The 27189-nt window shown below is 38.4% G+C and overlaps 1 protein-coding gene across 3 annotated transcripts in view; it reads left to right on the top strand.

The window, feature by feature from the left end:
• Positions 1–274: 274 nt before the first annotated feature.
• The window catches only part of LOC149160113 (translocase of chloroplast 34-like), a 316875-nt gene continuing 289960 nt past the window's right edge, over positions 275–27189 (top strand). The window contains exons 1-2 of one of the 3 annotated variants that reach the window (XM_089436621.1): positions 355–411; positions 897–972. The gene's annotated coding sequence lies outside the window, so the exon portion shown is untranslated. Of the gene's footprint in view, positions 412–896; positions 973–27189 lie in introns of all 3 variants that reach the window. The other 2 variants (XM_089436622.1, XM_089436620.1) reach the window with 2 other exon arrangements.

Here is a 27189-nt window from a genome sequence, read left to right as displayed (position 1 = left end):
ACCGCTTCACTAAACTTACGTGTATTCTATTTCACCAGAGGTAGTTGCGGGAGGTTGAGTGTGACATTCTCTACCGCGTATAATGATCCAATGAAGAAAAATCCTCTAATCATTTAATACACAAAATCGACGATACATGCCACATTACAATGGCATGGGAAGGGAGTTCTTCCCAAAAGAACACCTTACAATGTAATTAATTTTAAACAAATTTAAGATAATAAAATGAATTACTTATAAGATGTACAATATAGCGTTAAAAAAGAAAAAAAAGAAAAAAAACTTCATATCTTCAATATGGGAATGAAAAAAAATTAAATTTAATTCCAGTGGTAATGATTTGATAATGATTTTGCAACGACGGATTTTACCTGCGGACCCGATTCTGGGCGTAAGGGGCCTCCATATCTCGTAAGTAACTCATTCTTTAGTTCCTCCTATTTCCCCCTTTGAATTCCGGCAACTGGTTATAGTCGTTAGCATCCCAGGCTAAGCGCTGAGGTTTTCTCGGCCTTCAGAAAATTCCCGTGAAAACTTTGTGGCCTTGTAGGCAAATGTTGTATTTCTTCTGAAAACAGAGTGAATACTTAAAAGAGGCATTCGGCTGCTAGGAATGGCCTGAAAATGAAGTTGTTGTGAGAATGCTTCTAAATTCTGCGTTTTTTCCCCTCCCTGAATTGGGTGCATTACGGAAGGGTTTTAACTCGAACGAGCCATATTTTGTCCGAAGCGTATAAGCTGTAGAAAACTGGTCAAATTTGACAATTTCTGCGGCTTAAACGGTCAAAGAAATGAATGTGCTTTTCTGCCACTAGGGTTTTGATTTTTATGGCGTTAGAAGGAGATCCCGGCCCACTAGGCTAAAATCTTATATCGTTATTTTGTGCTTCTGGCAGGGTTTTTAACGCGGTAAATTCCGTGTTCCTCGTCAGAAGCCTTTTTCTGTTCGGAATAACTTTCTCTCAAGGTTAAGTAAGTCATCTGTTCATGGTAACCTTAGGCCGGCTGTGAAAAATGGCGGGATTAGACTATTTCGCGTCTTAACGGTCAAAAATTTGTTGCTACTTACAATTTCGTGATATGAGACTTTTCTGTCTTGAAGGGCTTGGAATAGGCTTAATAATGGACCTTTAATTCCTCTAGCAGGGTTTAAAATCGTTGAGCTCTGTATTTATTGTAAAAATCGTTTTCTTGTTGGGAACATTTCTCTTTTGAGATAAGTTAATTTCTCGTCGGTACTTTAGGTAACAGAACAAGATGTTAGTAATGTGACGGTCTGCGTGTTTAGCAACTATTAAAATCGCTACTAAGTTCAAGGTTTTTTTTTGTTTTTTTTTCTATTTCGAATATGCTTACCGGCTTAAGAGAGTTGTTATGTGGTTTTGAAGCGACAAATAAGAGGGTCTAATTGGGACTGGTACACTCATCCACCTGATCGTTGTAATGGTTTGTCCTAGGAGAATGTTAAGAACGCTGGACGTGTCGGTAAAAGAAGGCACGGGTTTTGGCTGCAGAAGGCTAGAGGAGTAGGTAGTACAAGGTCATAGGTGTGGGCGACGTGGTTGTGGTTATGGTGAGAGAGCGTGGCATAGGCAGAAGAGGAAGCAGAGGTAGAGGCAGAAGAGGAAGCAGAGGTAGAGGCAGACCGCTTCTCCCTTCTTGGCATGGCCAGGGAGCAAAACTCTTTGATGGCAACATCACCAGGCCATATCAGCACCTAGTTGCAGACTTGGAGGCCTAGGAGGCGGGCAATACTGGCGACTTCACAATTTGCTGGGTTGCCACGTCAGCTATCAGGAACATGCTATTGTGGTGCTCAAGGGACATGTTTTGGATTTTGACTCACTTGAGTAATGCCTGGGCAACGTTGCAAACTATTGTTGGTGTTTTGGGCTTCGACTTCTAAATCCTTCCTCGCATATGAACACTTCCTTCTCTTAGAGCCCCATAGATTCTACCTCGTAAGACACCAGACCCCGAAGGTAGAATCTGTGTAACATTGAGGGCCAATCCTCATCCAGACCTTGACAATAGCACAACACAATGGAGGACATTCCTATGGATACCGACACATTTGGTAGCAAAGGATTGCAAACCAGGGGCTAGGGTGGCATCATCCGGCCTCCACCAATAGTGCACCATCCACTAGTTGGGAACCTTTTGCCAACTAAGCACCCTTTGCCTGATGACGATGACTACTATAGACCAATGCCAGTGGAATGGGAAGATCCACCCGAGATCAAGCATGGCGAGGAGAACCTCGACATGTAGAACTTTGCATTATTTAGGCTATCATTGCAACTCAGGCATTTTAAGGTTACTATCCTTCTTTTCTTTTCAATTTTCTTTCTGATGTTCTAAACTATTCGGGAGGTCATTTGGTTTTCCTCACAAGAGCAGATGGTCCTACATGTAATAGTTTTTTACAACCAACCTCTATTGCTTTTGGCTCAATCCAATAATTGGCTGGCCAAGACTCTCTAAGCATGTAAACTCTACATTTTTTGTAATACAAAAATTGCTAACTTACAAAAAATATATATGCTTGTGTGATTTATTTTGTGATATTTATTTTCCTGCAAGTGTGACAATTACTTTCCTACAATTGTGCTCTTTACAGTCCTGCAAAATGTGAATTGGATTGCAAGTAGATTTCTCTTGGTGACTTGTGAAAGCATCTCAATATCTTGTCTTGTGACACTCATTTAGATTACTACAACTTTAGATTGTACTAACACATATGGTGCATGACAATTTGCAAGTTCTATTTGAACCTCAAATTGACAATTAAATGTACAGTCTTTTGGTTGTATTTCTAAACAATTAGAAAGGTAATTGAAAGGCCTGCTATTTTTGGTTCCCATTGTCATTAATTCAGTAAGTTGTCAATGATATAGCAATTATTTGATTTTTTGCTTCAGTAGAAAGAATTTCTTTTCATGAAGATTAATACAATCAATTCTTTTACAACGAGTTACTTAGACAAAACATATTTTTAATTTCTCATGCCCATAACTAGACATCAGAGTTGTAAAATATAACTAGGTTTGGTCTTCATAATGACATGTAATTATGATCTTTGTAAATGATGAAATAAAAAGAATAAAATTATTTTTGTAATGCCTTGCTTCATTTTTTCATGAGTAAGAGATTTTACTTGTTAGTGGCTCCTATTGAGAGCTTTAGGATTTATCATTAACTGAAAGAGTCAATGTCATGTATGAAGAGCTCTTCTTGAGCATATGTAAAATGTATATGAGTCTATGTCTATGTCTAAATAGCCCTCCAAATGACAAGCACAATCCTCCTCTTCATGTCGGCTTCAAGTAAAGATAAGACCTTCATGTCGACTCACAGTTAAAGGGACACATCTCTTCGTTGGATCATGTCGGCTTATTATGGAGACAAACTACTATATATACCCAGCAAGGATCTTTGCATAAGCATAGTTCAGAACTTAGACAACTCTGAGATTTTCGGTGCTAGTTACAGTCAACAGTTTGTGGATCTCTTTGAAGTTTTGGATAAATAATGGCAGTCATCAAGCTCGGATCTCCACAGAAGAACAAGGATGATTTCTCTGAAATTTGGGTCACAGTCACAGTGACAAGAAAGGAGTCTAGTTCGGATGTCAAGATACATAATGAACTCGGAATAGTGATGAAGGAATAGCGAAGATCTTTCATGATGAAGGGACAACAAAGATACAAGCAAGGAGGATCTACAGTAGACAGTTTGGATGCCTCTTTGATGGACAATGTTATAAAAGTAGACAACTCGGATGATAAAGGCTAGAAGGAACTCAGATCTGTCATGAAGGAACAACGAAGACATTGTAGAGACTTCAAATGATGCAAGGTACAGTTCAACGCTATAATGGAGACAATACTTTGATGAGCTATGTGCTATGATTCAGTTCAGATCTATTATAGTCTCGGTACAACTACAGTAAGAAGATCTTGGTGCTATGATGAAGTCACAATGACAAGAAGGATCAAAGGAAAGAGGAAGAGAAGAAGAGAAGACAATGTCTTGGTCTTGGAGTGGCTATTAGGTCAAGGGTCTTGGTCTTGGTATTCGTTAATTGGAATCTCTATAAGAAGAATTTGTGTGGGTTTTCCTCTCAAAAGGTGAGATGTTTTGGCCCTGGCTGAGAAGCCTACATACTGTGTCACTTGTCTCTTTTACTATGCATGTTGGTGATTGTCATGATGAAAGAACACATTAATAAACTAACGAAGAAAAGACTATAAGATAAGAAGTAAAAGTGCATCACAAGCAATTATCAAGCAGAGAAATTATTAACTTTAAATGCCCTAGATTCCTCAACATGGTATCAGAGCTAAGGTGCTGAAGTCAAAGGAAAGTTATCAAAGAGACATTCAAGGATCAAGTTTTAAGAAGGGCATCAAAGCAAGTTGAAGGTTATCAAAGAAAAGGATCAAGATCTATATTGAAGAATCAAACCCTAGATTGAAGAAGCAGTCTACAACAACAAGGGCTTTTGTTTCTATAGTCATCATCAAAAGGCCACAAAAACCCTCATCAAGTTGTCTACAAGGCATGATAAGCTTGAAGGACTTTAAAGATAAAGATCACATCATCTTGGAGAAAGTCAAAACCCTAGAAACATTTTTGATCTACACTACAAGAGAAGTCGAAGTATATTGAAGGCGAGAAGGCATTATCATCATCTTCAAAGCTATAAGGCAAGTTCCCTCTCATTCAAGCAAGGTTCCTCTCCTTGCCCTTGAAGAAGATCATCCATTGGAGCAACAAGTACATCTTCTTCAACCATCATCAAAATGATCAAGTAAGAAGATTTCATCTTCACTTGTCAAGTAAGTATTTTTCATTCTTTAATCAATTTGGTAAAATGACTTCGTGGTTGCAAGGAGATCTATAAGTTGGATGGGTCATTAAAGTTCCTTGCATGAAAAAGGAGGATAGACATAGTCCTCTAAGGAGGTGAAGTCATTGAACATATTAAAAGGTCTCCTCTGAATTCATGGAAATGGAGACATCAAAGAGATGCATATGATAAACTCGTAAGAATACTCTCTGAAGATGCAAGAAGGAAGGTCACATGAATTAGATCTGATCTACACAAAAAGTAAAGGTATCAAAGGATGAAGGATATCTTCATAAGATCTCATCGACAAGATCTAGGAAAGTAGATAATCATCATTGATCTATAATGCACTAACTGATAATCAAGGTAACAAATATCCATGGGATAAGAAAGTTACCTCATTCAACAACTTGTGATTTCTACGCAAGATAGAAGAAGACAAGTTGAGGGCAAAAATGTTGAAGGTTAAGGACTCAAACATTTGCTGGAAGGAAAGGAAGTTTGAAAAATTATGGTTCTCAAAAGAAAAGAAAAGCATAGCTGAGATTCAATGCTATGGATGCAAAGACTATGAACATTACAAAAAAGATTGTCCTTAGATCAAGGACAATAACAAGAAGGATAGAAAAGAAGTCCATTTCACCAAAGAAGTGGAGGAGGTTGAAAGAAGAAAGTTTAAGGAAGAGAAGTATTAGAAGCAAGAGCTCGTGACATCACCATCGAAGACATGAAGGATATCTGGTACAAAGGATATAGCTCTTTGTGACTTAAGTGAAAAATCAAAGGAAGAAGTCATCCAGGACAAGTCTCATCATACATCAGTTTAAAAGGGAAACATCTGCTGAATAAGAATATGTGAGATAGAATCCTCATTGAAGGATCCGTTCTAGAAAAGAAGCAAGTGTTTCATTAGGAACTCCAACTTGTGGATTTCATGGGATGATGTTATGATGACATAAGAGATGAAGCAAATCAAGGGGTTGAAGATCTTTTCAATCAAGGAAACTGCTGAAAGAAGCCTAGATGACCTAAAGGTAAATAAGGTACGTATGCTTCTATTTAATATTATAGTCATGTCGTATGGTTGCAGGTAACAAGGAGCACTACTTCCATTTCAAGAAGCATGATCAAAAGAAAGGAATCTCCTCCTATGAAAGAATTTCAGAAAGGCATGAGTCGCACTAGTTAAAATCAACATAATATGTCCTCATATGAAGTATGAGATGGTTGGCTAAGATTGAGGAACTCTGATTGGAAGCTCCTGGGAATGAAGTATGTGAAAAGATAGGAAGAGATCGTGATAATGTGCAATGAAGATAGAAGGCATTCAACACCCGAAGTCCAAGAAGATTTGACTAGAAGATCTCCAGGAAGAATGTAAAGACTCTGATGGAAGTTGGAAAAAGATAAAGACCCTTGACAATGGATATTAGTGGAAGATGTGTCAATCTACATGCAAGATGTTGATACTTAAAGGAAGATGTGATGGTAAAGACAATCTTGATTTGAAGTATTCATTGATTATTTTTGAACTAATATTTGGATGAGCTTATGTAGGTGGACCATATAGAAGGATGTAATGTCCCTCCAAAAAATATGGCATGAAAACAGATTGACATAAAGCAAAGCTAGATGGAAAATTTGATGGATCACTTTCCGATGAGTTGAGAACATGACTAACTCATGGACAAAAGTGATGGATGAATTGTGCCCTATGAAGAAGTCCCCAAACAAGAAGATTCCTTGACAAAAAAGAAGTTCATGACATCGAAGGAAGGAGCTCTTCAAGCAGCTGGTTGTTCGAGAATCTCCACAAGAGAAGCTACAGAAAGTCCCTAGTTAAGAGGGAGCATGATAAAGAAGTTTTTTACTTGGAAATTCCCAAGCAAGAAGCTTAGGTACATTACTTTGTGATGGAATGAGTACATTCCTTAAATGGAATATGTCCTCCTGGTTTGAAAAAAGAGAGAGACGTGTCATTCTGGTCTTCACCTGGGAAGATAGAATGGAGGATTGTGTAATCATTTGGCATCTGATGCTCTTTGAGGATGAGATAGGGCATCCAACAGTAAGAGTAGTCGTGGAGGACCGATATTCTTTGAGGACTGGGGAGTCCAAGATAAGAATAGTCCTCATGGAGCATACCCTGAGAGAACTCGGGTGGGGTATGTTCTGAGAGAGACAATGATGAGTGTGTCTATAAATCATTGGTCTCGCCAACATTGTGCTCTGATCTTGTGGAGAGATAGAGTTTTTAGTCAAGGCCTTGCTATATAACAATGCCGGTTGGTATGATGCTATACAAATGAGTTACAAATCCAAATTCTTCTTATGGGAAATTCTTCAGATTGAGAATAACCAAGTATCATGGTCCATTATGAATACCTCCCTAGTTAAGAGGAGTGTTGTAGGAGTGCTATGATGAACTCACGATGACAAGAAGGATCAAAGGAAAGAGGAAGAGAAGAAGAGAAGATAGTGTCTTGGTCTTGGAGTGGCTATTAGGTTAAGGGTCTTGGTATTTGTCAATTGGAATCTCTATAAAAAGAATTTGTGTGGGTTTTACTCTCAAAAGGTGAAAGGTTTTGGCCCTGGCTGAGAAACTTACATACTGTGTCACTTCTCTCTTTTACTATGCATGTTGGTAATTGTCTTGATGAAAGAATACATTAATAAGCTAACGAAGAAAAGACTATAAGATAAGAAGTAAAAGTGCATCACAAGCAATTATCAAATAGAGAAATTATTAACTTTAAATGCCCTAGATTTCTCAACAATCAGTAGAGTAGATTTACCAAAAACCCTTAAAAAACTAATAGCACATGGTAATCTCAAGAAAAGAAAGGGCATGATCAACCAAATTACTTGATCTCCCACAATGAGCTCTCTTGCCAAAAAGAAGACTGAAATCTCTAGCTAGAAGCCCAAGGTCACACAAGCTCCATCCTCTGCAACAATGAAAGCTTTATTTTCTGAGGATCTAGTCAATGAGCAGTTCCACTCTAAGGAAGTAACTTTTCTAGACTCTCCTAAAGCACCATCAAAGGAAGAAGACAAGCCCCAACTAGAGGTGGCCCACAAAGTCGAGGAGGAAGCAACCACCTTCGAATTCCCCATCCTTGAGTTAGATGAAGAAACAAAGATGAAAATCATTCCTCACTCAGCTCTTCCCAACTTCCATAGTGTTTCCAAGGAAGATCCTAATAACTTTCTTTTTGAATTTGATGTACTCTACTGAAGCTATGAGTACATGTCAGATGCTAATAAGTTAATCGTAAAGGTTGAGCTGATTTAAAGAACCATTTCTGAAACTATAAAGATTTACTGAATTGTAAATATTGTAAAGGAGTTTTTATGAGCTATCTATCCTGAACAGAGTATGAAACTTAAAAAAAATTTCTGTTCTAAATTTATGCAAAACTTCATATGACTAATTGCTTGATTCGATGATAAGTACTTATTTGTTCTGCTGTGGATGAAAATGTTTCAGAACTTCTCCAGTTTGCTCCCCTTTACCAAAAGACCGAAACCACCCAGCTAAACTGATTCTATTGGTAACTCAAGTTTATAAGGTTCCGTACTTCTTCAATATCCCCTTTGTTCTTCCTTCTTCTTTTCTGATGCCCTCCCAAAACTGTTCTTTCTGGTTTATAAATTGTTTCTTAGCGATGGCCACCCTTCCTCCAGCAACGCACCGCTTCATTTCCTCGTGACACCCTTCCTATGTCACGTCATATATATTTCTTTTTTAAAAGGTATATTGATTTTTGATTAAATATCCTTTTGTTTGATTTTAATATAAAGGTTTAGTCTTATATTAAAATACTTTATCATTAGTTTATTTATTATTTTTTTAATTGATTAATATAATTTATTTAATATTAATTTTATAGATAGTTCATTACATACACCCCCCCTTAAGAAAACTTCGTCCCGAAGTTAGAGTTTTATTTTATATGAATATTTATGACAGCGATTAGTACATTCTTCTTAGGATTGTGTATTGAGGTTAAATTCTTAGTTAATGTGAGGGCACTATAAATTTGGTGTTTTGAATACTTTAGGTTTATAACTTTAATGATCATGTTTTATTTCATCAGGTTCCTTAGTTATTACAAAATCACCCTATCCTTCCTACTATCTTTTGCTCCCATTTTATCTGTCCTCTACTGGAGTATGTCATGGGGTTAGTTATACTGGCATAACCATTTATAAACTCCAAGGATGACAATGTCGGTTATATCGACTTGATCCCTAGTAGGCATCTGGTAGTCATCATCACATGTCTAGGGGAGCGTGATTCGCATAATCCTCCCATGACCCCAGGGTTCGGAGGATACACGGTGGGCAACACCTCCGCCCCTCCTAGTAGAATCAGGGTTAATACCCTATCATGGAATCTCTTTGAGCTTTAATTGTTTTGAGGTTTCTGTCATCATGCGTTCATTTGGTAACGGATATTATCTGCAATCTTAAACACTTGTCCATGCAAAAATGTGCATTAACACATTCCAAACAAATAGCTTATGTATAATTCACACGTGTCAATTATAGTATAACATACTTTGCCTTATTCTATTCATGTCATTAACTTTCATATTAAAATGTAATCATTCTTTGATTTTTATCTCATCAATCATATTGATATGCATAAATGAAACAAAATTATAATATCTTAATTCCCATCAGAAGCAAAATTACTTAAATATTTAAACTTTACTTTGATAACTATAATTTAATAAGATCAATAACATATTCCGTCTTGGTATCCATGTACTAGCGGAATTAAACATATATTATGTCATAAAAATTCACATTTATATATAATCATTTCAAAATGGTTTTGAGTCTCTGATTTAAAGTAAAGTAAATATATACAAAACATGGTTTAAAGTTCTTCAAAATTGACACAAGTTGGGGTATTTTTGACATATGATTTCCATATCTTCCCAAGTAACCGATCCAAGACTATACTTGTCCCACTGGACTTTAACTTGGTCTACCAAACGATTTCGGAGCTGTCGAACTCTACGTTCTAGTATACATAATGGTTCGACCAATATGGTTCCTTCGTCTGATACCTGCAGTTCCTTCCATTGAAGGTTATGAGATTGGTCAACTATGTAATGCTTTAATACAGATACATGAAATACATTATGAACTTTATGCAAGTGAGGTGGCAGTGCAAGACGATAGGCGACAGGTCCAACTCTTTCCATGACTTTAAATGGTCCAATAAATCGGGGTGATAATTTTGTCCATTTTCCGAATCAGATAGTACTCTTATTCAGTTTGATTGGGATGACAACCTGATCCCCTACTTCATACTTCCTATCAGTTCTGTGAGCATCAACATAACTCTTTTGTCTATCCTGTGCTTCTTTTAACCTCTGTCTAATTTGTTTTACTTGCTCCTCCATTTCTTGTATTAACTTTGGCCCTACTAACACTTGATCTTCTAACTTATCCCAACTTAACGGTGTTCTGTAAGGTCTGCTGTATAATGTTTCAAATGGAGGCATTCCGATTGAACTGTGATAACTGTTATTGTATGCAATTTCGACTAAGGATAAATAATTTTCCCAGTGTGATTGCTAATCCATAACATATATCCTCAACATATCTTCAAGTACTTGATTTACCCTTTCTGTTTGCCCATCAGTTTCAGGATGATAAGCTGTGCTCAAATTTAGTTGAGTTCCTAAGGCTGACTGCATGCAAGTCCAGAATCTTGAAGTGAATCGAGAATCTCTATCTGATATAATCTTCTTAGGTACTCCATGAAATCTGATAATTTCATTTATGAATACTCGAGCTACGTCAGCAACTTCATAAGTATCTCTTACGGGAATGAAATGGGCGCTTTTTGTTAATTTATCCACTACTACCAGAATGACATTGTGTCTTTGAGAAGTAAGAGGTAGCCCAGTGATAAAATCCATAGGAATACAGATACATGAAATACATTATGAACTTTATGCAAGTGAGGTGGCAGTGCAAGACGATAGGCGACAGGTCCAACTCTTTCCATGACTTTAAATGGTCCAATAAATCGGGGTGATAATTTTGTCCATTTTCCGAATCAGATAGTACTCTTATTCAGTTTGATTGGGATGACAACCTGATCCCCTACTTCATACTTCCTATCAGTTCTGTGAGCATCAACATAACTCTTTTGTCTATCCTGTGCTTCTTTTAACCTCTGTCTAATTTGTTTTACTTGCTCCTCCATTTCTTGTATTAACTTTGGCCCTACTAACACTTGATCTTCTAACTTATCCCAACTTAACGGTGTTCTGTAAGGTCTGCTGTATAATGTTTCAAATGGAGGCATTCCGATTGAACTGTGATAACTGTTATTGTATGCAATTTCGACTAAGGATAAATAATTTTCCCAATGTGATTGCTGATCCATAACATACATCCTCAACATATCTTCAAGTACTTGATTTACCCTTTCTGTTTGCCCATCAGTTTCAGGATGATAAGCTGTGCTCAAATTTAGTTGAGTTCCTAACGCTGATTGCATGCAAGTCCAGAATCTTGAAGTGAATCGAGAATCTTTATCTGATATAATCTTCTTAGGTACTCCATGAAATCTGATAATTTCATTTATGAATACTCGAGCTACGTCAGCAACTTCATAAGTATCTCTTACGGGAATGAAATGGGCGCTTTTTGTTAATTTATCCACTACTACCAGAATGACATTGTGTCTTTGAGAAGTAAGAGGTAGCCCAGTGATAAAATCCATAGGAATAATCTCCCAATTGGTCGTGAGGTTTTAAAAGACCCGCTGGATGACAATGATCTGTTTTTACTTGTTGACATTCCAAACATCTTGCAATGAATTGAACGATATCACGTTTCATGCCCGACCAGAAGAAAAGTTTCTTGGTATCCGTATACATTTTCTTTACTCCAGGATGTGCACAATACACTGCTCTGTGAGCTTCCTTAAGGATAGTGTCTCGAAGATCCCTATTATCAGGAATATACATCCTCCCATGAAATCGTAAGATTCCATCATCTTCTAGTTCATATTCTTCAAACTTAGATTCTTTTGGCTTTTTACTATTAAGACTAGATCTTACCTTTAAATACCAACTATCCTTTATGAGATGTTCTAGTACTTGTTGCCTTAAGTCTACTTTGATAGGTATGAGGGAGAATATCCGTGGTCTTCTGCTTAAAGCATCTGCTACTACATTTTCTTTTCCTTTAATATATGATATTCCAAAGTCATATTCACTTAGGAATTCACTCCATCGTCTTTGTCTAGCATTCAAGTCTCTTTGGGTGAACAAATATTGTAGACGTTGATGGTCGTTTTTAAGTGTAAAACTTCGCCCCATTACATAATGTCTCCAAATCTTTAAAGTTAGTACTACAACGGCTAACTCTAAATCGTGAGTAGCATAGAGTTCTTCACGAGGCTTTAACTTTCTTGAGACATATGCTATTACTCCTCTATCTTGCATCAATACTGCACTTGGCCCTTGTTTGGATGCATCCGTACATACCGTAAAATCTTTGTCCATATTAGGGACTCTTAAGATTGATGCACTAGTTAGTAGTCTTTTGAGTTCAAAGAATGCTTTATTACATTCCTTAGTCCATTCATATTTAACACCTTTACGCTGAAGGGTTGTAATTGGCTTTGCAATTTTGGAGAATCCTTCCACAAATCTTTGATAGTAACCGACTAAACCCATAAAGCTTCGTACTTCATGTGCGTTTTTCGGTATTGGCCATTCCATGATTGCTTTTATCTTTTCAGGGTCTACTGAGATCCTTTTACTTGATATGATATGATCTAGGTAATGAATCTTTTCCTGAAAGAACGAACACTTGGATAATTTTCCATACAACTGATGTTTTCTGAGGCAGCACAACACTATCCGTAAATGATCTTCATGTTGTTTCTCATTCTTGGAATAGATGAGTATATCATCTAAAAAGATTTGTACAAATTGATCAAGATATTTGCGGAAAACACTGTTCATAAGATTCATGAATACTGCTGGTGCATTTGTTAACCCAAATGGTACCACAGTGAATTCATAGTGTCCAAAGCGTGTTCGGAATGCAGTCTTAGAAATATCGCTTTCAGAAATCCTTAGCTGATGATAGCCTGATCGAAGATCAATTTTTGAAAAGACATCAACTCCTTTCATTTGATCGAAGAGATCATCAATTCGAAGCATAGGATATCTATTCTTTACTAGCGCTCGATTTAAGTCTCGATAATCTATGCATAATTTTAAGGATCCATCTTTTTTTGACAAAAATTACAGGAGCACCCCAATGTGATACACTGGGCCAAATATGTCCTATATCCAATAGTTCCTTCAATTGAATTTGTAATTCTTGAAGTTCTGGAGCTGTCATTCTATAAGGTGTTTTAGAAATTGGTTGAGTACCAGGTTTCAATTCTATTGTGAGATCTAGCTTTCTTTCAGGAGGTAATCTTGGTAGTTTCTTTGGAAATACATCCGGAAATTTGGCTAACACTAGATATTGTTCTAAGGACGGTCTTTTTTCTTTACTTCTTGAATTACATATGCCTGACAACCTTTTCTTAAGCAACGCTTCATTTTCATTGCTGATATGTAGCGTAAAGATACTTTTCTCTTGATTCCTTGAATTTGGATCGCTTCTCCTTCATCATTTATACCTAGAATTCTTTTCCATAACAATCTACCCAAGCTTGATGAGCTTCTAGCCAATCCATACCTATGACAAGATCATAAGTCCCTAAGGTTGTGACATAAACTTTCAATTTAGTCGAACAGACCCCTAGGTCAATTTTGCATTGATCCACACTTAAGTCTACAGATTGGAGTTCTCTTGAGGCCATTTCTACCTGTCTGAAATCATTTTGTCTGCGAGCTGCCAACCCACATTTGTTTAATGCATATGACGAAATGAAACTATCTGTGGCACCAGTATCAAATAAGATTTTGAGTTTTATACCATTAATAATATCTGAAGATTCCACTACAGTGGATTGATGCGTTGCTTGATCGTTGTTGATTAATGCATGAATTCTATGATTGCCTTGGGGATTTGGTATTGGTGCCTTTCCAGTCCTATGCAATATACTTGATGAAGCTTCTGGACAATCACGTTGGAAAGGTGGTCCTCCACATCCCCAACAATTAACCTGTGTCGGTCCTCTTGAATCAGGACGTGAATTTCTAGATAAAGAGCTTCATCCTCTCATGTTGCTTCCTCTCGAATTTCTTCCTCTATTAGTAGTTCCACGAGATTTCCATGGACTGGTGTTTGATGATTCAGCAGCTATAGTATTAACTGCCATGGGAGCTCTTGTTCCTACATCTCTTGGGATAAATTTACCATAAGGTGGTCTTGAGCTACCTCCCTTGAAGAAATTTCAGGGAGTCTTTCCTGAAAACCCTGATTGTAAAGATTCTACTGGCCCGGCATCCTTTTTAATTCCTAGATGTTCTTCTGCATAACGGCCACATTCTACCGCTTCAGCTACTGATGATGGTTTCCACATCCTCACCAAGGCCCTGATGCGAGGATTTAACCCAAATATGGAGCGTTTAGCCTGACGTTCATCAGAATCTAAGTAGTGAATGTATTTCACAAGCTTCATAAACCTTATCTCATATTCCTCCACTGTTTTATTACCTTGAATTAATGTATGAAAGGCTCCTGCTTGTTGTTCTTGAAAATATGGAGGTAAATACTTTGCGCGGAATATTTCCTCGAACAATTCCTAAGGGACATTATCTGTTGTGAGGTGTAGTTGTTTTTCCAGATTTCAACGATTCAAGGCACTTTCTTTTAATTGAAATATATCAATTTTTGTTTTTGCAGAGGAAGAGTATTCTCTTAATTTAAAACATCTGTTCATTCCTTCCAACCATGCCTCAGCATGTTTTCCAGCTCGACCTCCTGAAAATTCTGGGAGTTTAATTTTCTGAAGCTCCCTAGAAATATCTTCCTTTGATCTTTTATACTCAAAATGCTTTGGTTCCGCTGAATTGGTTGCTAAGGGTTGAAGTTCTTCTTTGGTCTTAGCCATGGTTGACCCTTTTAATGTTTTCAATAAAGCTTCCAATGAGTTCATTATCACGGTCAACTCCAGTGCTGGAGCGATTGGTGTTGATGATGGTCTCGATGGAGACGATGATGATGGTGGTGGCGATGGAGATGGTGATGACGACGGTGGTGGCATTAATGACGATGATGTTGCCCGATCACGTCGTCGTCGCCCATTTGTCCTTACCATTGTAATATTTCCTGTATTCATAATAAAATTTATAAGAATTTGAGGTATACATTCAGATTTAACATATGTTTTTTTTTGTGGCAATTTCACAGTTATAAACGGTTATAGTTTTTTTTGTTGCTATTTTTACCTGCTAGGCAGGTCTTACTGGTACCGAGGTCAAGGAGGGTGGTCTCACGACCTCTTTGTCCTAATGCAGGGAATCCTACCCCAATGTGTAATAATACTTTTCTAATGCATGAGTCTTTTAATTATTATTTTTTTTTGTTAATTTTAAGTTAAACTAAGAGAATAATAAGTATTCGAATATAATCTGTTATTATTATTGGGCCAATCTTAGTCTATCTTCTCTTTAAATATATATTTATAGTAAACAAATATAATATCACTACTTTACATAAAAAAAAACCACTGAAATTCTTTACTAATTAATTTAACAGTGTTCTTCTTCGTTATTATAGATGAATAATTTTTTTTTAGCAAATGGAATGTATAATTCGAAGTGCTCCTTGTGGGCTCCTCCCTTCGACTTAGTGATTTTGTATTAAGCGTTGCCTTGGTTTGTGACCTTCGATAACATATATGGCTAGCATTGAATGGAGGCTTCAACATATAACATATATCAACCGAACTTTTAATGGGTCGATATATTCAGGTTTCCGAGCATGTGGTGGCGAAGAACTATTATATATATGAAATATAACGAATAAATTGCGAGCAAATTTCGATGATAGAGTGGCACTGTGGTGGTGGCGGCCCTTTGAAACTTGTGGCATGGCCTTCCCTGGTTATAGACTTGCGCGTATGGTAGTTTTTTTTTTTTGGCAAGATAATTCATGTGGGTTACCACCGCCATTATCTGAAAAGCGAGATAATTCGCGTCAGTTATGCCTGGTATGTGATGTATCCTTGCCGGATATGCGATTTGCCTCTGGCGCGAACCATTCCCGACACTGTATACGCGAGTTTATTCTGGGCAATGCGAGTAATTATTGCCTGTCATGCGAGGTATTTCACTGTGAGTGGGTGCAAAATGCCAGATATGCGAATTATCAATGCCGGATATGCGTGTTATCATGCCGGATACGCGCGTTATCTCCGGTGCATATAACGCGAATGTACAACATATATATATATATATATATATATATATATATATATATATATATTATGATATATATTACGACATTGTAATGGGGAGTTTGGCAGGGTAAAACCCCCATCCGACACTTTCATAATTTAACATCGCACACGGTAAAAAAAATCTGAATATTGTTTATATATCATATAATATAACTGACCCACCGCTATATATATATATATATATATATATTTATATGACCAGTATTAAGGTTTGACGCAATATAATTTATGTTGTTTAATATATATATACGGTATGATATATCATATTTGTTTGAACCTTAATTCATCGCTTGACACCTGAACCGTATTTAAAATAAAGCTATTTCCTTGGCGCGTTTCCACAATAACATGATTGCATACTTCGCATGTTATTTCTTCTATTGACGTCTGGTCCTTTAGAGGTTAGCGGACTTATGTAAAAAAAAATATGTTGTTATATAGCACTGCTATTCATGCCCTTTATTTCCAGTCTTTATGAATTGATCCATACACGGGTATCACTGTGAATTGCAGCAACTAGACATCGGTTGTGGTGGTCTTTTGATAGCAAGAATAGTAACCAAGAGCCTTACGTAGAAGGTTCTAGGAGTACAGGCAGTTGTGCAAGCTGCGGTCACCAGAAAACAGCTAGTCCATGATTGCCGAGCAGCCACCAGAACCAACAAGGAAGCATGTAAAGCCACCAGGTAGCCATCAAGAAGCGGGGGTAGCAGGAATCTCGGGCAGTCAATAGACGAGCAATAGTAGTTGCAGAGATCCGGAAAGCAAAGAAATTTTTTAGAGCAAGTGTTCAGGTTACTTGTTGGGCAATGGCAGGTTCCCGGGCAGGAATTTGAACATCTAGCAGAAAGAAATAGGACCACTTTGAGATCAAAAAAATCAATTTCATGCTTGAACGACTAAGCACGGTTGATCAGATGTCAATGATAATAAGGAAGTTTACCTCTGGGACTTCGCTGCCACCATTTGAAGAATTTCGTCATAGGATGGTTAAGTGCTTAAGGGAAGTACTGTTTGGCCTGAAACCATGCTTGGGTAAAGCATGCACATGTAAACTAATTCCCTCATTACCTTTCTTCTTTTCCGATACAGAGTTACCTTTCTAGAATAAGGACTCTCTTCTTAGTCATCTTAAAAACAGAAGTATTTAGTAATGGAGAGTGTTTTAGTTGCAATTCTTCAGTCAGAAGATGCATTTGTCGCAGTGAAGCACTTGCTATCACTACTATGTTTGTAATAGAAGGTTTTCTATAATATTTTGTCACAAACTTTTTGACTCTTTGTTCTTTGTTTTAGATCAGGCAACGCTGTCTTAACAGACTTAACAGATCCGAGAGTTTGAACATGTCTCTGATATCAAATGTAAAGGCTGAGCTGATTTAAAGAACCATTTTTGAAACTATAAAGATTTATTGAACTGTAAATATTGTAAAGGAGTTTTTATAGAGCTATCTATCCTGAACAGAGTATGAAACCTTAAAAAATTTCTGTTCTAAATTTATGCAAAACTTCATATGACTAATTGCTTGATTCAATGATAAGTACTTACTTGGTCTGTTGCGGATGTCTGCTGCGGATGAAAATGTTTCAGAACTTCTCAAGTTCGCTCCCGTTTACCAAAAGACCGAAACCACCCAGCCAAACTGAGCAGAACCTCGCTGCTTAGTCCAGTAAGCTTCTCAGTTGAAGCAAATTGTTCCCTGTGCCCAGAAACCTCAGAACAACCAGCTCTCCTTCCGTTGGTAACTCAAGTTTATAAGGTTGCGTACTTCTTCAGTATCCCCTTCGTTCAACCTTCTTTCTGATGCCCTCCCAAAACTGTTCTTTTTGGTTTATAAATTGTTTCTTGGCAATGGCCGCCCTTCCTCCAGCAACCCACCGCTTCATTTCCTCGTGACACTCTTCCCATGTCACGTCATATATATTTCTTTTTTAAAAGGTATATTGATTTCTGATTAAATATCTTTTTGTTTGATTTTAATATAAAGGTTTAGGCTTATATTAAAATACTTTATCATTAGTTTATTTTTATTATTTTATTAATTGACTAATATAATTTATTTAATATTAATTTTATAGATAGGTCGTTACATTATTGTTATTCCTTGCCACAATCAAGAATGCAACACTATGCTAGTTCATGAGCCATAGTAAAAGTAGTATCCACATGTGGGAATAGATGAAGAAGAATTCCTAAAAAATACCTAAACTGCGATAAGGATAAGAAAAGAAGGGAAAAGGTTGTTAAAATAACCTAAAATGAAGAAGAGAGCCCTGAAGACAATGTTGAAAGGTTCAACTACAATCTTTACATGGCAAGACAAGAAAACCTAGCTCTTGATACACTACATGTCTTGGTACTATGAGGAATTCAAGATGATTATATTGAACTCCTCAATCTGATGGGAGGTGGAGATGTCTGTCAACAACCTTACACCGTCATCACTGAATTATGTCAAAGATATTCTAGGGGCACTTTGATGGTTGGTAAAAGATCTAGACACATACTAACAAGAATTGGCAAAGGTTGTTGGTTGTGGGGTGACAAGATCAGAGGTTGGGAACATGCTTGAATGTTTTAAGTTTTTAACATCAATTTACTCAGTTCCTTGAGCTACTAGTTGGATACCCTACAAATGAAGAAGAAGAGGAAAGAAACAGAGTTTGCCCTGGTCATCTTCTCCCCGAAGTGCAGAAGAAAACACCCACTGAAGGAATGTCCCTTGGATTAAATTGAGGTTTGTTAATTTTAGGTATGTTCTATGCTTAGAGCAATTTATTTCAATTTTCACAGTTAGCTCCATATTTTTTCCGAATTAGCAATCACATCAGCATTAAAGTAAACTGCAGATAGAACATAAACATAAATCGCAGAAGACAAGCCAAGACAAGAGGACACAAGATGTGGCACTAGCCAGGGACAAACCCCAATGTGGGGAAGCCCTTGATTAATTCTTCTTATATGTTCTTCAATAGTTCAGCAGAGAGAGAGAGAGATAATACATTTACAATAGAAGTCAACACTTTGACTTATCTAGATAAGAGCATAGATAATCTCTATGAAGATGATACATGAGATCAATTGAAGACATGTTGCTTCAACTGATTCTCCAAGGTGACTCCTTCACTTATTGTTGTGCTGCATTTCGTCATAATGCTGCACCTCACCGCGCTGCACCATGTTGCACCCATCATCACTATGTTGCATCTCATCACGCTTCATTAATCATGACTATACCCATCACTGTACTGCATTATGTGCCATTGCTGCACCATGTTGCCATCTCGACCTATGTGTTGGTTGCTCCTTGCTTGCTTGTTGTCTCTAGCATGCTTGTTGTCCTTAGCATGCTTATTGTTGCATGCTAGTTGTCCCTATGTTAGTTAGTTGTCCCTTGCATGCTGCTCTCTTTCGGAGACAAATGCTCCGGCTATTTCGGCAGTACCCGATAGTTCTGATAGTCCCGGTAGTTTCGGCTTTTCTGGCAGTTTCGGCATTTCCAGATTTTCTGGAAGTTCCGGCTTTTCCGGCATTTCCAACTTTTTTGACAGTTCCGACTTTTCCGACAGTTTCGGCTTTTCCGGCTTTTTTGACAATTCCGTCTTTTCCGGCAGTTCCGTCTTATCCAGCAGTTCCGACTTTTTCGGCTTTTCTAGCAGTTCTTGCTTTTTTGACATTTCCGGCTTTTCTGGTAGTTCTGGCAGTTCTGACTTTTCCGGCAGTTCTGGCTTTTCCGGCAGTTCTGGCTTTTCTGGCTTTTCCGGCAGTTCCAACCTTTTCAGCATTTTCGGCTTTTTCGGATTTTCCGACTTTTCTGACAGTTCCAGCTTTCTGCCCTCTAGATGAGGGAAACGTTATTCCTTAGGAACTCTCCTCCTACTAAAACCCAAAGACAAGTAGAGAGAGGAAGAGATTCCAAGTGTGTTGAAATGACTTGAAGGCCACCTCTATTTATACTAAAACGTTGAGCACATGTGGGGTTTATTTGGTTGCTGGCAGACCTTGACGAATTGTCTTATAACGCAAATAAATTCATAACTCCATGAATACTTATTAGAATTGGATGATCTTTAGATCTATCCTACAGCTCTCGATGAGAGGGATCCAAGAAAAATATCAGCTGCCATAAATAAGACGACCCACATGGAGTTTGACCATAGCCACCAATTTTAACACTCCCTCTCAACTAGGGAGAACTCCATCCGTTGATCCATATGTCTGACTGTACTGTTTCTGCCATCAGTGCCCTGCACTGCTCTGCTCTGCTCTGATCTGTTGAGCTCTGCTCTGCTTTGATCTGCTGAGCTCGACTCTGTTCTGCTCTGCTGAACCATGAAGAAGAAGAATTGATTGAGAATGTATCACACTGTTCTCTACTGACCCGAAGTCAGTTTCATTTGAAGAGAGTGTGTCACATCACTCTTACTGACCCGAACTCAGTTTTATTGATCTCAGATATCACAAGAGAGTGTCTCAAACCACTCATACTGATCCCATATCAGTTTCATTGATCCCAGATCAATGTCACAAGAGAGTGTCTCAAACCACTCATACTGATCCCAAATCAGTTTCATTGATCCCAGATCAATGTCACAAGAGAGTGTCTCAAACCACTCATATTGATCCCAGATCAGTGTCATTGATCCCAGATCAATGGAGGTCATCCTAGCATAGGGAGTATGGTAGATATAGCGATGCGTCCATCGATAGTACTATTATGGTCCCTATCCTTATTTCCCTGCTCATTGATCAGATGAGAGGTACTTTCCATGAGTCCCAGACTGCATGGGTAGGATGCCTCGACAGGAGAACTAATCATCCTATCCACAGGAGAACGAATCATCCTATCAGTGGATGCCATAGAGAACTAATCATCTTGGCCCACAGGAGAACTAATCATCCTGTTCCACAGTCACCACGGAGAACAAATCATCATGGCCCACAGGAGAGCTAATCATCCTGTTCCATAGTTGCCACGGAGAACAAATCATCCTGGCCCACAGGAGAACTAATCATCCTGTTCCACAGTTGCCATGGGAGAACTAATCATCCCGAACCACAGGAGAACTAATCATCATGTTCCACAGTTGCCACGAGAGAACTAATCATCCCGGTCCACAGAAGAACTAATCATCTTGTTCATAGTGCACCACTAGGGGAGGGTGAGTTGCCCTGTGGTCTTATGTTGCTCCAGTACGTACCCCAAGCCCCTTAGAGCTCCCAGAGCTCAATGCATGCAACATGCAGGACCCTTATAAGAAGGTCTCTCAACGACTCCAAGTCATTCGGGAACATCACAGATTTGACCTTTCCCTGGGGCTTTGACAAAATTTATGCGACTTGTACATTAGTCTCAATGCGATGGAGCCTCCTCGCTCATCGACTTACCATATCGCAGATAAGGCAATATTTGATGTCTATCTGCTGGAGCAATCATCGAATACGGTATTCCTCAATAATCGAATCCCCCCTCTGGCTGTCACAGAGAATCACAGTGGTATTCATCATGTGTACAAACAACTCACTTAAGAGCTTCTGCAACCATGCAACTTCACATGAGATCATACTCGTAGCTATGTATTCGGTCTCGGTGGTGCTTATAGCAACTGACTTCTGCTTCCTGCTCATCCATGATATCGAAGCAGAATCCAAAGAGAACCAGCACTGCGAAGTGTTCTAGTGATCCTGCACGCTGCCTGCCCAGTCAGCATTCGAATAATCATGCAGTTTCATATTTCTGGTAGTGTATCTCAATCCATGAGAGATTGTGCCCCGAAGATATCTCAGAAGATTCTTGGCACCAATCCAGTGAGGCTCAACCAAATATGAGCTCACCATACTAACTGCAAAACATATGTCTGGACGAAAGTTCACCAAGAACATCAAGGCGAATGAGTTTATCAAACTCAGAGGCATTTCCCAAATCTGGTTCGACATCACTACCATATAACTTCTGAAAGTTAAGATCCTTGAGGTAGTCACAGGCTTGCAGTTTATCATTCCACATCTGGAATCCAACTCCCTCTTACTTCTGCAAATGAGAGGGTCTGCAACTATCAGAAATAGGTCGTCCTCATAAGGTGCCGGTATGAGAGGTCTATCATCCGCAACCTTCGGGTAATGGTTTGGATCGGTTTCACTCCTAGTGAATCTCAACTTCATCAGACAGCGATCAATCCTCTCATACTATGCCCGAGGTGTTTTGCTTCAAGCCATAGAGGGCTTTCTTCCACCTGTATAAATGAGATTCCCAATCATGAATCTCAAACTCTTCGGGTTGTTCCAAACCTGTGCACCTGCTGCATGAGGGGAATGGTACCCTTATAAGATTTTCCTTCGGTACATCCCAGACATGTACCTTCATGCTCTACTTGAATTCAGAAATCCCTATCACCATTTGACTCACATGAGGTAGGCCCCCATAGGTAGACCTCCGGTGTTATAGATGTGATATGTCAATTGACATGATCCCCAATGGACCATCCTGCAGCTTGATACAAATTGCCAACCCTGAACCCATTGAAAAAAGCATCTTTGAAAATTATATTTTTTAACACGTACCTTTCCATCGATGAATGCCACCCTGAAACCTTTGACTTCCATTTCCGTGATGGACACCAAGTTCTTCTTGCAATCAGGTACATAAAAGAGATTCTGTAAATGAATCAAGTTACCCTTATTCAATTGAGAGTTAACATTCCCTACACCCTTTCCAGGATAGATGGCATCGGCTCCAAGTATAATCCCACGATTGTTTCCATCTCTACCAAATTAAAGAGTGCACCCATCTATCCGATGAAGTGCCTTGAAGCATTACAATCTATAAGCCAGATTCCCAAAGAATCTGGAGGAGAGGGCCAATACAAGATAACGCTTCTTTATTTTATCAGAAACAACATTTGATTCTTCATACATGGGGTTCCTTGCTTTCTATGAAGAGTCGACTATTTCCTTGATGACCTGTATTACCTGTCATTCCTTTGATCATTGAAGATGTCCCTGGAATGATTGTTATCATCATCAAGTGATGTGTCCCTGCCATCCGGACGCTCCTTCGCATAATGGACGAACTAGTTATCTGCTTGTTTGGTGTGGAGCCTGATTATTTTCTGTATTCAAAGGTTTCAGCTGGATGTATACCCCAGGAACACTGTACACCCCTCCACGCGGAGGGGGGGTGTGGGGCGGGGGGGGACTTGTCCTTCCCGCGGGTGGGGGTAGTGCCCCCAAAGCTAAAAATAGATTAAAATTGCCTTCTAAAAGTCTAGTAATTTCTAGTCAATCTGGGCTGTTCATTAGGCGGATGATCTGACGGTAGAAGTTATGTTTAATTTAGGGTTTTTTGCCCTAGAAGGCAACCTCTCACTATATATGAGGGAATTGTATTGTGTCTATGGATATCTGGATTTTGAGTGAGAAAGAGAGAGGAGATTGAGAGCGAAGAGGGTGTTACAGCGGATCTGCTGTAGGTTGTATCTCTTCAGTTTGGTGGATAATATAATAAAAGAAGGACTGGCTGTTTCTCCATGGATGTAGCCCAAACTGGGTGAACCACGTATATCTGTGTCTCTCTTGTTTTATGCGTTTTTTGTGTTTATATTTCTGCAATATTTTATGTGTTCCATTGCTCCGTAATATATAATTTTCTAACAATTGGTATCAGAGCCGAAGGTCTATTTGGCTGATAAACTCGTAGAAGAGAAGGATTCCTGGTTCAAGTTGGAGCAATGGCGGAAGATGGTAGGTTTAGGGTCGAAAAATTCAATGGCCAAAACTTCTCGCTGTGGAAGATGCAAATGGAAGATTATCTGTATCAGAAAGATTTGTACCTACCATTGGGCAGAAAAACAAAGATGCCGACGGGTATGACAGATGAAGAATGGAATCTTCTTGATAGAAAGGCACTCGGAACAATACGGCTGTGCCTTGCGGCGCCGGTAGCATTTAATATTTCAAAGGAAACGACAACGCAGGGTTTAATGTCGGCATTGGCCAAACCATATGAAAAACCCTTTGCCTCAAATGAGGTATTTCTTATGAAGCGTTTATTTAATATGAAGATGTCAGAAGGTGGATCTGTTGCAGACCATTTAAATGATTTTAATATAGTTACAAGTCAGTTAAGTTCTGTAGGGGTAAATTTTGATGATGAAGTTAGGGCTTTGTTATTTTTGTGCTCATTGCTAGAAAGTTGGAATGGTTTAGTTATGGCCATTAGTAACTCTGTCTCTGGATCTAGTACTTTAAAGTTTGATGATGTTGGTGCAATCTTTAGCGAGGAAATGCGACGGAAAAGCTCCGGTGAGACATCAGGTAATGCTTTGACTGCAAAGACTAGGGGAAGAAAAATGGAAAGAGGAAAGAGCTTAGGATATCACAGTGAGTCAAGAAAACACAGATCCAAGTCCAAATCGGGGATAGTGTGCTGGAAATGCGGGAAGAAAGGACACCTGAAGAAAGAATGTAGATCTCAGAAGGGAAAAGAAAGAGATGCGCAACAAGAAAACAATCATGAAACAAATGTGACAGGTGAGGTGTTACAAGATGCTTTGATTCTTTTTTTTCGAAAATATTACTGATGCCTGGGGGGTAGATTCAGGTGCCTCATTCCATGCCACACCTGATAAGAAATATTTTCATGACTATGTTCAAAGAGATTTTGGACAAGTCCGTTTGGGTGATGATAAACCCTGTAAAATCATTGAAATGGGTACAGTTTTCATAAAACAGCAAAATGGAAATCAGGGGCTATTGAAGGAGGTAAGGCATGTTCCAGATCTGAAGAAAAATCTGATTTCAACCGGGCAGTTGGGAGGTGAAGGTTGCATAACTACTTTCACAGATAAAACCTGGAAGGTCACCAAAGGAGCCCTGGTAATAGCAAAAGGCGAAAAGGTTGGTACATTGTATTTGTGCAATGGTATTTCTAATTCTGTTAATGCTTTAACCTCTACATGAGAAGATATGGCATTGTGGCATCATAGGCTCGGGCACATGAGTGAGAAGGGGATGCAGATTCTTCAGTCAAGAAATTTGTTGCCAGGTTTGAAGCATGTTGATTTAAAATTTTGTGAAAATTGTGTTTATGGAAAAGAGAAGAGAGTCAGATTCCTTAGAGTTGTGAAAGAAAAGAAGAGCGAAAAATTAGAGATTGTGCATACAGATGTATGGGGACCTGCTCAGGTATCATCTCTTGGTGGCTCTCGTTATTATGTTACTTTTATTGATGATGCAACCAGAAAAACCTGGATTTATTGTATTCGAAATAAATCTGATGTATCTGATATTTTTAAGAAATGGAGAGCTTTGGTTGAAAATGAGACAGGGAAAAGGTTGAAGTGTCTCAGATCAAATAATGGAGGTGAATATTGCAGCAAAGAGTTTGATAGGCACTGTTCAGAGAATGGAATTCACAGAAAGAAGACACTTCCAAGAACACCACAAGAAAATGGTGTGTCAGAAAGGATGAACATGACAATCATGGAGCGTGCAAGGTGCATGAGATTACATGCGAGATTGCCTTTACAATTTTGGGCAGATGCTGTAGACACTGTTGTTTATCTAATAAACAGAGAGCCTTCAAGTTCCTTGGATGGTGCTATTCCAGAAGAGGCATGGATAGGTAAAAAGGTAAACTACTCATTTTTAAAGACTTTTGGTTGTGAAGCCTTTGTCCACATTAATAAAGAAAATAGAACAAAGCTTGAGACAAAATCAAAGAAATGTACCTTATTGGATATGGTGTTAATGATTTTGGTTATCGCTTATATGATTATGAAAATCACAAAATCATTAGGAGCAGAGATGTAATATTCAATGAAAAGGTTTTGTATAAGGATCAGCTGCAGGAAAAGAAACAGGAAAAAGAAAACAGAGAATACACAGTGCTTGACAACATCATAGAAAAAGTGATGGTGCCTGAAATTCATAATGATCAACAGCCAGAACAATAACCACAACAGCAACAAGCACCTCAAACACCTGAAAGTGGTGTTAGAAGATCTACCAAGATAAGTAGACCCCCTGAACGATACTCTCCTTCATTATATTATGTATTGTTAATTGATTCTGGTGAACCAGAATGTTATGAAGAAGCAATGTAGGTAGAAACTAAGAAGAAGTGGGAGCAAGCCATGAAAGAAGAGATGGACTCCTTAGCACATAACCAGACTTGGGACTTAGTTAGGTTGCCTGTAGGTAAAACAACATTGCAGAATAAATGGGTTTACAGGCTGAAGGAAGATGGAGGAAAACAGAGGTACAAAGCTAGACTTGTGGTGAAGGGGTTTGCACAGAAGAAAGGTATTGACTTTGATGAAATATTTTCTCCTGTTGTAAAATGACTTCAATTAGAACTATTTTAAGTCTAGTAGCAGGTGAAGATTTGCATCTTGAGCAGTTAGATGTAAAGACAACCTTTCTCCATGGGGATTTGGAGAAAGAGATATATATGCAGCAACCACAAGGATATGAGGTAAAAGGGAAGGAGAAACTAGTGTGCAGGTTGAAGAAGAGCTTGTATGGCTTAAAACAGGCTCCAAGACAGTGGTATCTAAAATTTGACTGGTTTATCTTTGAACAAGGTTATACTAGATGTCAACTCTGATCATTGTGTTTATCTCAAAAGGCAAAATGATGGCAGCTATATTATATTGTTATTGTATGTAGATGACGTGCTTGTTGCAAGTTCTAACATGTAGGAAATAAATGTGCTCAAAATAAAATTGGCAAACTCATTTGCAATGAAGGATTTGGGTGCTGCAAAACAAATCCTTGGTATGAGAATAACTAGAGACAGGAAGAATCGTAAATTAACATTGTATCAAAGTGAGTACATAGGAAAGGTGTTGAAAAGGTTTAATATGCAGAATGCAAAACCAGTTGGTATACCTTTGGCTAGCCATTTCAAATTAAGCAAGGAGGCGTGTC

The sequence above is a fragment of the Pinus tabuliformis genome, chromosome 5_2 (assembly GCF_031772625.1).
Source record: "Pinus tabuliformis cultivar Carrire ecotype Pingquan chromosome 5_2, CPIR1, whole genome shotgun sequence".
Taxonomy (NCBI): domain Eukaryota; kingdom Viridiplantae; phylum Streptophyta; class Pinopsida; order Pinales; family Pinaceae; genus Pinus; species Pinus tabuliformis.
This window is presented reverse-complemented; position numbering and strand designations above follow the sequence as displayed.